This window comes from Coregonus lavaretus (genome assembly GCF_964263955.1).
Source record: "Coregonus lavaretus genome assembly, contig: HAP1_SCAFFOLD_1750, whole genome shotgun sequence".
In the NCBI taxonomy this organism is placed as follows: Eukaryota; Metazoa; Chordata; class Actinopteri; order Salmoniformes; family Salmonidae; genus Coregonus; species Coregonus lavaretus.
In genome coordinates, this window is record NW_028157657.1 from 50860 (window position 1) to 61859 (window position 11000).

An 11000-nucleotide genomic window follows, 5' to 3' on the forward strand; every position below is an offset into this window, starting at 1 on the left:
TCTTGCCTACTCGTATGGGCAACAACCAAAGGAGTTGGCAAGACAGCACAAACAGATCTGGGACCCAGGCTAACAAGTATGGGGTAGGAGCAGAGTAACTGACTAGCATCATGGAATCAGCTTGTAGATAAACTGGAACATTGTAAAGTTCTAGAACCTTCAACAGAACAGTGATCATGATGATTCATCTCAACTGATAAAGGAAACCAGGACAGAATACTGAAGATATCAGACTAAAGATAAATACCGTTATGTTTACTACACCGTGAATGCTTATGTAATAAACTTGACAACCTCAATGTGTGTTTGTTTGTTTGTGTGTGTGTGCGTGTTTGTTTGTTTGTTTGTGTGTGTGTGTGTGTGTGTGTGTGTGTGTGTGTGTGTGTGTGTGTGTGTGTGTGCGTGCGCGCGTGCGCGCATGTAAACTGTGTATATGATTGTGATCATAGAAATTGCAGATTGCTTATGTGAGGTTTGGACAATCCATCCCCTTAACCAGAGTATTTTCTTATAATAATTTCAAAAGACACCCATTCAATCACATTGGATAAAATACATTGTTTGAATGATATCCATAACTCAAAAAGTAGTAACCTGAATTTGCATAACTTTTTAAGAGAAGTTAAGTCCTGTAACCTACCAGCCATCAGCAGTAAGGTCCTGTAACCTACCAGCCATCAGCAGTAAGGTCCTGTAACCTACTGGCCATCAGCAGTAAGGTCCTGTAACCTACTGGCCATCAGCAGTAAGGTCATGTAACCTACCAGCCATCAGCAGTAAGGTCCTGTAACCTACCGGCCATCAGCAGTAAGGTCCTGTAACCTACCGGCCATCAGCAGTAAGGTCCTGTAACCTACTGGCCATCAGCAGTAAGGTCCTGTAACCTACTGGCCATCAGCAGTAAGGTCCTGTAACCTACTGGCCATCAGCAGTAAGGTCCTGTAACCTACTGGCCATCAGCAGTAAGGTCCTGTAACCTACTGGCCATCAGCAGTAAGGTCCTGTAACCTACTGGCCATCAGCAGTAAGGTCCTGTAACCTACTGGCCATCAGCAGTAAGGTCCTGTAACCTACCAGCCATCAGCAGTAAGGTCCTGTAACCTACCAGCCATCAGCAGTAAGGTCCTGTAACCTACTGGCCATCAGCAGTAAGGTCCTGTAACCTACTGGCCATCAGCAGTAAGGTCCTGTAACCTACTGGCCATCAGCAGTAAGGTCCTGTAACCTACTGGCCATCAGCAGTAAGGTCCTGTAACCTACTGGCCATCAGCAGTAAGGTCCTGTAACCTACTGGCCATCAGCAGTAAGGTCCTGTAACCTACTGGCCATCAGCAGTAAGGTCTTGTAACCTACCGGCCATCAGCAGTAAGGTCCTGTAACCTACCGGCCATCAGCAGTAAGGTCCTGTAACCTACCAACCATCAGCAGTAAGGTCCTGTAACCTACCGGCCATCAGCAGTAAGGTCATGTAACCTACTGGCCATCAGCAGTAAGGTCCTGTAACCTACTGGCCATCAGCAGTAAGGTCATGTAACCTACTGGCCATCAGCAGTAAGGTCCTGTAACCTACTGGCCATCAGCAGTAAGGTCATGTAACCTACTGGCCATCAGCAGTAAGGTCCTGTAACCTACCAGCCATCAGCAGTAAGGTCATGTAACCTACTGGCCATCAGCAGTAAGGTCCTGTAACCTACCGGCCATCAGCAGTAAGGTCCTGTAACCTACCAGCCATCAGCAGTAAGGTCCTGTAACCTACCGGCCATCAGCAGTAAGGTCCTGTAACCTACCAGCCATCAGCAGTAAGGTCCTGTAACCTAACAGCCATCAGCAGTAAGGTCCTGTAACCTACCAGCCATCAGCAGTAAGGTCCTGTAACCTACTGGCCATCAGCAGTAAGGTCCTGTAACCTACCAGCCATCAGCAGTAAGGTCCTGTAACCTACCGGCCATCAGCAGTAAGGTCCTGTAACCTACCGGCCATCAGCAGTAAGGTCCTGTAACCTACCGGCCATCAGCAGTAAGGTCCTGTAACCTAACAGCCATCAGCAGTAAGGTCCTGTAACCTACCAGCCATCAGCAGTAAGGTCCTGTAACCTACTGGCCATCAGCAGTAAGGTCCTGTAACCTACCAGCCATCAGCAGTAAGGTCCTGTAACCTACCGGCCATCAGCAGTAAGGTCCTGTAACCTACTGGCCATCAGCAGTAAGGTCCTGTAACCTACCGGCCATCAGCAGTAAGGTCCTGTAACCTACCGGCCATCAGCAGTAAGGTCCTGTAACCTACCGGCCATCAGCAGTAAGGTCCTGTAACCTACCGGCCATCAGCAGTAAGGTCCTGTAACCTACCGGCCATCAGCAGTAAGGTCCTGTAACCTACTGGCCATCAGCAGTAAGGTCTTGTAACCTACTGGCCATCAGCAGTAAGGTCCTGTAACCTACTGGCCATCAGCAGTAAGGTCCTGTAACCTACCAGCCATCAGCAGTAAGGTCCTGTAACCTACCGGCCATCAGCAGTAAGGTCCTGTAACCTACCGGCCATCAGCAGTAAGGTCCTGTAACCTACCGGCCATCAGCAGTAAGGTCCTGTAACCTACCGGCCATCAGCAGTAAGGTCCTGTAACCTACCGGCCATCAGCAGTAAGGTCCTGTAACCTACCAGCCATCAGCAGTAAGGTCCTGTAACCTACTGGCCATCAGCAGTAAGGTCCTGTAACCTACCGGCCATCAGCAGTAAGGTCTTGTAACCTACTGGCCATCAGCAGTAAGGTCTTGTAACCTACCAGCCATCAGCAGTAAGGTCCTGTAACCTACTGGCCATCAGCAGTAAGGTCCTGTAACCTACCGGCCATCAGCAGTAAGGTCCTGTAACCTACCGGCCATCAGCAGTAAGGTCCTGTAACCTACCAGCCATCAGCAGTAAGGTCCTGTAACCTACCGGCCATCAGCAGTAAGGTCCTGTAACCTACCGGCCATCAGCAGTAAGGTCCTGTAACCTACTGGCCATCAGCAGTAAGGTCCTGTAACCTACCGGCCATCAGCAGTAAGGTCCTGTAACCTACTGGCCATCAGCAGTAAGGTCCTGTAACCTACCGGCCATCAGCAGTAAGGTCCTGTAACCTACCAGCCATCAGCAGTAAGGTCCTGTAACCTACTGGCCATCAGCAGTAAGGTCCTGTAACCTACTGGCCATCAGCAGTAAGGTCCTGTAACCTACCGGCCATCAGCAGTAAGGTCCTGTAACCTACTGGCCATCAGCAGTAAGGTCCTGTAACCTACCGGCCATCAGCAGTAAGGTCCTGTAACCTACCAGCCATCAGCAGTAAGGTCCTGTAACCTACTGGCCATCAGCAGTAAGGTCCTGTAACCTACTGGCCATCAGCAGTAAGGTCCTGTAACCTACCGGCCATCAGCAGTAAGGTCCTGTAACCTACTGGCCATCAGCAGTAAGGTCCTGTAACCTACTGGCCATCAGCAGTAAGGTCCTGTAACCTACCGGCCATCAGCAGTAAGGTCCTGTAACCTACCAGCCATCAGCAGTAAGGTCCTGTAACCTACTGGCCATCAGCAGTAAGGTCCTGTAACCTACTGGCCATCAGCAGTAAGGTCCTGTAACCTACCGGCCATCAGCAGTAAGGTCCTGTAACCTACCGGCCATCAGCAGTAAGGTCCTGTAACCTACTGGCCATCAGCAGTAAGGTCATGTAACCTACTGGCCATCAGCAGTAAGGTCCTGTAACCTACCGGCCATCAGCAGTAAGGTCCTGTAACCTACCAGCCATCAGCAGTAAGGTCCTGTAACCTACTGGCCATCAGCAGTAAGGTCCTGTAACCTACTGGCCATCAGCAGTAAGGTCCTGTAACCTACCGGCCATCAGCAGTAAGGTCCTGTAACCTACCAGCCATCAGCAGTAAGGTCCTGTAACCTACCGGCCATCAGCAGTAAGGTCCTGTAACCTACTGGCCCTCAGCAGTAAGGTCCTGTAACCTACCGGCCATCAGCAGTAAGGTCCTGTAACCTACCGGCCATCAGCAGTAAGGTCCTGTAACCTACTGGCCATCAGCAGTAAGGTCCTGTAACCTACCAGCCATCAGCAGTAAGGTCCTGGAGTCTCTGCCATGCCCACCAGACAGGCTGAAGTCAAGAAAACACAAACAATCCATTGTATCTGATGACTGACTACCACACAACAGACTTGTCTTTTAGTATTCATGTTGAACTAAACAACTAAAAGGTTGATACACCACATGTGGATGAAGGATACATGACGTGTGAGTCAGGGTGAGTGACGGAGGCCCAGCAGATTGAGTTCACCTTAAACACAAGTAGAAATCAGTTATAGCATAAGCATAACACAGTTACAACACAGATATAACATATATAACAGGTACACCACATATCCGCTCCCTCCTCAGCCCCAGTCCTCTCCCTCCTCAGCCTCTAGTCCTCTCCCTCCTCAGCCTCTAGTCCTCTCCCTCCTCAGCCCCTAGTCTTCCCCCTCCTCAGCCCCTAGGCCTCTCCCTCCTCAGCCCCTAGTCCTCTCCCTCCTCAGCCCCTAGTCCTCTCCCTCCTCAGCCCCTAGTCCTCTCCCTCCTCAGCCCCTAGTCCTCTCCCTCCTCAGCCTCTAGTCCTCTCCCTCCTCAGCCCCTAGTCCTCTCCCTCCTCAGCCTCTAGTCCTCTCCCTCCTCAGCCCCTAGTCCTCTCCCTCCTCAGCCCCTAGTCCTCTCCCTCCTCAGCCTCTAGTCCTCTCCCTCCTCAGCCCCTAGTTTTCCCCCTCCTCAGCCTCTAGTCCTCTCCCTCCTCAGCCCCTAGTCCTCTCCCTCCTCAGCCCCTAGTCCTCTCCCTCCTCAGCCCCTAGTCCTCTCCCTCCTCAGCCTCTAGTCCTCTCCCTCCTCAGCCCCTAGTCCTCTCCCTCCTCAGCCTCTAGTCCTCTCCCTCCTCAGCCCCTAGTCTTCCCCCTCCTCAGCCTCTAGTCCTCTCCCTCCTCAGCCCCTAGTCCTCTCCCTCCTCAGCCCCTAGTCCTCTCCCTCCTCAGCCCCTAGTCCTCTCCCTCCTCAGCCCCTAGTCCTCCCCCTCCTCAGCCTCTAGTCCTCTCCCTCCTCAGCCCCTAGTCCTCTCCCTCCTCAGCCCCTAGTCCTCTCCCTCCTCAGCCTCTAGTCCTCTCCCTCCTCAGCCCGTAGTCCTCTCCCTCCTCAGCCCCTAGTCCTCTCCCTCCTCAGCCTCTAGTCCTCTCCCTCCTCAGCCCCTAGTCTTCCCCCTCCTCAGCCCCTAGTCCTCTCCCTCCTCAGCCCCTAGTCCTCTCCCTCCTCAGCCCCTAGTCCTCTCCCTCCTCAGCCCCTAGTCCTTGAGTTCTCATCTCAATAAAGCTTCTTTATGGTTAAAGGGGAAATCTGCTGTTGCTACATCAACTTTTGGACTGTAAGCTTGTTTTACTCCAATGTTTGTAAACAAAGTCAATGTAAACTAACACTATATAGCCTCAAAACATGGTTAAAACCAGTGCTTGACTGAGCTGGGCCGGGGCTGTCCTGTGCTCCATACAGGCAATTCTAATTTGGGGTGAAATGCGTACCAGGCCCTTTAAAAACAAAGTAGCCTATCACCCGCCCAGATTCACACACCGAGGCAAAAAAAGGTTGATAAAAGGGGAATGAAGGCGGGATCTGCATTGAATAGCAATCGGGAGTGGGCATTCATTTCCTGATTCCGCTTTGTTCAAGTTTATTTGCTGCTAGTCTGTGAATCTGTGTGTTACGGTGCACTGTTCCAGATTGAAAAATGCACCAGCCTGAACGCTCATGCTCTACCAACTGAGCTACAGGGGACTTATACCGTTGAAGTCGGAAGTTTACATACACCTTAGCCAAATACATTTAAACTCAGTTTTTCACAATTCCTGACATTTAATCCTAGTAAAAATTCCCTGTTTTAGGTCAGTTAGGATCACCACTTTATTTTAAGAATGTGAAATGTCAGAATAATTGTAGAGAGAATGATTTATTTCAGCTTTTATTTCTTTCATCACATTCACAGTGGGTCAGAAGTTTACATACACTCAATTAGGATTTGGTAGCATTGCCTTTAAATTGTTTAACTTGGGTCAAACGTTTCGGTTAGCCTTCCACAAGCTTCCCACAATAAGTTGGGTGGATTTTGGCCCATTCCTCCTGACAGAGCTGGTGTAACTGAGTCAGGTTTGTAGGCCTCCTTGCTCGCACACGCTTTTTCAGTTCTGTCCACACATTTTCTATAGGATTGAGGTCAGGGCTTTGTGATGGCCACTCCAATACCTTGACTTTGTTGTCCTTAAGCCATTTTGCCACAACTTTGGAAGTATGCTTGGGGTCATTGTCCATTTGGAAGACCCATTTGCGACCAAGCTTTAACTTCCTGACTGATGTCTTGAGATGTTGCTTCAATATATCCACATAATTTTCCTTCCTCATGATGCCATCTATTTTGTGAAGTGTACCAGTCCCTCCTGCAGCAAAGCACCCCCACAGCATGATGCTGCCACTCCCGTGCTTCACGGTTGGGATGGTGTTCTTCGGCTTGCAAGCCGCCCCCTTTTTCCTCCAAACATAACGATGGTCATTATGGCCAAACAGTTCTATTTTTGTTTAAATAGACCAGAGGACATTTCTCCAAAAAGTACGATCTTTGTCCCCATGTGCAATTGCAAACCGTAGTCTGGCTTTTTTATGGCGGTTTTGGAGCAGTGGCTTCTTCCTTGCTGAGCGGCCTTTCAGGTTACGTCGATATAGGACTCGTTTTACTGTGGATATAGATACTTTTGTATCTGTTTCCTCCAGCATCTTCACAAGGTCCTTTGCTGTTCTGGGATTGATTTGCACTTTTTGCACCAAAGTAAGTTCATCTCTAGGAGACAGAACGCGTCTCCTTCCTGAGCGGTGTGATGGCTGCGTGGTCCCATGGTGTTTATACTTGCGTACTATTGTTGTACAGATTAACGTGGTTCCTTCAGGCGTTTGGAAATTGCTCCTAAGGATGAACCAGACTTGTGGAGGTCTACAAATTTTTTTATGAGGTCTTGGCTGATTTCTTTTCATTTTCCCATGATATCAAGCAAAGAGGCACTGAGTTTGAAGGTAGGCCTTGAAATACATCCACAGGTACACCTCCAATTGACTCAAATTATGTCAATTAGCCTATCAGAAGCTTCTAAAGCCATGACATCATTTTTCTGGAATTTTCCAAGCTGTTTAAAGGCACAGTCAACTTAGTGTATGTAAACTTCTGACCCACTGGAATTGTGATACAGTGAATAATAAGTGAAATAATCTGTCTGTAAACAATTGTTGGAAAAATTACTTGTGTCATGCACAAAATAGATGTCCTAACCGACTTGCCAAAACTATAGTTTGTTAACAAGAAATTTGTGGAGGGGTTGAAAAACAAGTTTTTCCTAAGTGTATGTAAACTTCCGACTTCAACTGTACATACAGTGGGGAAAAAAAGTATTTAGTCAGCCACCAATTGTGCAAGTTCTCCCACTTAAAAAGATGAGAGATGCCTGTAATTTTCATCATAGGTACACGTTAACTATGACAGACAAATTGAGAATTTTTTTTCCAGAAAATCACATTGTAGGATTTTTTATGAATTTATTTGCAAATTATGGTGGAAAATAAGTATTTGGTCACCTACAAACAAGCAAGATTTCTGGCTCTCACAGACCTGTAACTTCTTCTTTAAGAGGATCCTCTGTCCTCCCCTCGTTTCCTGTATTAATGGCACCTGTTTGAACTTGTTATCAGTATAAAATACACCTGTCCACAACCTCAAACAGTCACACTCCAAACTCCACTATGGCCAAGACCAAAGAGCTGTCAAAGGACACCAGAAACAAAATTGTAGACCTGCACCAGGCTGGGAAGACTGAATCTGCAATAGGTAAGCAGCTTGGTTTGAAGAAATCAACTGTGGGAGCAATTATTAGGAAATGGAAGACATACAACACCACTGATAATCTCCCTCGATCTGGGGCTCCACGCAAGATCTCACCCCGTGGGGTCAAAATGATCACAAGAACGGTGAGCAAAAATCCCAGAACCACACGGGGGGACCTAGTGAATGACCTGCAGAGAGCTGGGACCAAAGTAACAAAGCCTACCATCAGTAACACACTACGCCGCCAGGGACTCAAATCCTGCTGTGTCCCCCTGCTTAAGCCAGTACATGTCCAGGCCCGTCTGAAGTTTGCTAGAGTGCATTTGGATGATCCAGAAGAGGATTGGGAGAATGTCATATGGTCAGATGAAACCAAAATATAACTTTTTGGTAAAAACTCAACTCGTCGTGTTTGGAGTACAAAGAATGCTGAGTTGCATCCAAAGAACACCATACCTACTGTGAAGCAGGGGGGTGGAAACATCATGCTTTGGGGCTGTTTTTCTGCAAAGGGACCAGGACGACTGATCCGTGTAAAGGAAAGAATGAATGGGACCATGTATCGTGAGATTTTGAGTGAAAACCTCCTTCCATCAGCAAGGGCATTGAAGATGAAACGTGGCTTGGTCTTTCAGCATGACAATGATCCCAAACACACCGCCCGGGCAACGAAGGAGTGGCTTTGTAAGAAGCATTTCAAGGTCCTGGAGTGGCCTAGCCAGTCTCCAGATCTCAACACCATAGAAAATCTTTGGAGGGAGTTGAAAATCCGTGTTGCCCAGCGACAGCCCCAAAACATCACTGCTCTAGAGGAGATCTGCATGGAGGAATGGGCCAAAATACCAGCAACAGTGTGTGAAAACCTTGTGAAGACTTACAGAAAATGTTTGACCTGTGTCATTGCCAACAAAGGGTATATAACAAAGTATTGAGAAACTTTTTGTTATTGACCAAATACTTATTTTCCACCATAATTTGCAAATAAATTCATTAAAAATCCTACAATGTGTATTTCTGGAATTTCTTTTCTCATTTTGTCTGTCATAGTTGACGTGTACCTATGATGAAAATTACAGGCCTCTCTCATCTTTTTAAGTGGGAGAACTTGCACAATTGGTGGCTGACTAAATACTTTTTTTCCCCACTGTATGTCTAGTTAGATACCTTGCTTTGAAGTAGCCTACCTTATCCATTTGATCCCGGATTCATTGAATGAGGGAATCATTTTATAAAGACAAAAGTCTTTGGTTGTAATGTTGCAATATTTTAGGAGGAGATCAGTAGGAGATCAGTCCCTACACCCAAACGAGGGCATTGCGTTCATCCACCTCTGGCCTGCTGGCTCCCCTACCTCTGCGGAAGCACAGTTCCCGCTCAGCCCAGTCAAAACTGTTCGCTGCTCTGGCACCCCAATGGTGGAACAAGCTCCCTCACGACGCCAGGACAGAGGAGTCACTCACCACCTTCCGGAGACATTTGAAACCCCACCTCTTTAAGGAATACCTGGGATAGGATAAGGTCATCCTTCTACCCCCCCCCCCTTACCACACCCCACCCCACCCCCCCCCAAAAAAATAATAAATAATAAAAAAATACACTTTGTAAAGTGGTTATCCCACTGGCTATAAGTTGAATGCACCAATTTGTAAGTCGCTCTGGATAAGAGCGTCTGCTAAATGACGTAAATGTAAATGTTATATCAAGGCTGGCAGCCATCCTCCAGAATAGCTACTGGGTGTGCAGGCTTTTGTTTTTCTCCAGCCCCATCCCTCAGCTTTTCACCAAAACAGGGGCGAGGAAACACTTTGTAATTGTTTCAACTGCTGATAGCCGCTGTAAAAGTTTCTCCTGCTCTCTCTCCTGCAGCAGCTCTCTGGTCAGAGGGTTGCAGTTGTTGTGGACCGCAGCAGCTCTCTGGTCAGAGGGTTGCAGTTGTTGTGGCCTGCAGCAGCTCTCTGGTCAGAGGGTTGCAGTTGTTGTGGACCGCAGCAGCTCTCTGGTCAGAAGGTTGCAGTTGTTGTGGACCGCAGCAGCTCTCTGGTCAGAGGGTTGCAGTTGTTGTGGACCGCAGTAGCTCTCTGGTCAGAGGGTTGCAGTTGTTGTGGACCGCAGCAGCTCTCTGGTCAGAGGGTTGCAGTTGTTGTGGCCTGCAGCAGCTCTCTGGTCAGAGGGTTGCAGTTGTTGTGGACCGCAGCAGCTCTCTGGTCAGAAGGTTGCAGTTGTTGTGGACCGCAGCAGCTCTCTGGTCAGAGGGTTGCAGTTGTTGTGGACCGCAGTAGCTCTCTGGTCAGAGGGTTGCAGTTGTTGTGGACCGCAGCAGCTCTCTGGTCAGAGGGTTGCAGTTGTTGTGGACCGCAGCAGCTCTCTGGTCAGAGGGTTGCAGTTGTTGTGGACCGCAGCAGCTCTCTGGTCAGAGGGTTGCAGTTGTTGTGGACCGCAGCAGCTCTCTGGTCAGAGGGTTGCAGTTGTTGTGGACCGCAGTAGCTCTCTGGTCAGAGGGTTGCAGTTGTTGTGGACCGCAGCAGCTCTCTGGTCAGAAGGTTGCAGTTGTTGTGGACCGCAGCAGCTCTCTGGTCAGAGGGTTGCAGTTGTTGTGGACCGCAGTAGCTCTCTGGTCAGAGGGTTGCAGTTGTTGTGGACCGCAGCAGCTCTCTGGTCAGAGGGTTGCAGTTGTTGTGGACCGCAGCAGCTCTCTGGTCAGAGGGTTGCAGTTGTTGTGGCCTGCAGCAGCTCTCTGGTCAGAGGGTTGCAGTTGTTGTGGACCGCAGCAGCTCTCTGGTCAGAAGGTTGCAGTTGTTGTGGACCGCAGCAGCTCTCTGGTCAGAGGGTTGCAGTTGTTGTGGACCGCAGTAGCTCTCTGGTCAGAGGGTTGCAGTTGTTGTGGACCGCAGCGGCTCTCTGGTCAGAGGGTTGCAGTTGTTGTGGCCTGCAGCAGCTCTCTGGTCAGAGGGTTGCAGTTGTTGTGGACCGCAGCAGCTCTCTGGTCAGAAGGTTGCAGTTGTTGTGGACCGCAGCAGCTCTCTGGTCAGAGGGTTGCAGTTGTTGTGGACCGCAGTACCTCTCTGGTCAGAGGGTTGCAGTTGTTGTGGACC

At 49.0% G+C, this 11000-nt stretch overlaps 1 long non-coding RNA gene across 1 annotated transcript; it reads left to right on the forward strand.

Moving 5' to 3' along the window:
- Window positions 1-3464: 3464 nt before the first annotated feature.
- Window positions 3465-3772, forward strand: LOC311125107. Its single transcript, XR_014612837.1, has 3 exons — window positions 3465-3509; window positions 3603-3664; window positions 3727-3772. It is a non-coding gene; the product is annotated as an uncharacterized lncRNA (long non-coding RNA).
- The last annotated feature ends 7228 nt before the right edge of the window (window positions 3773-11000 follow it).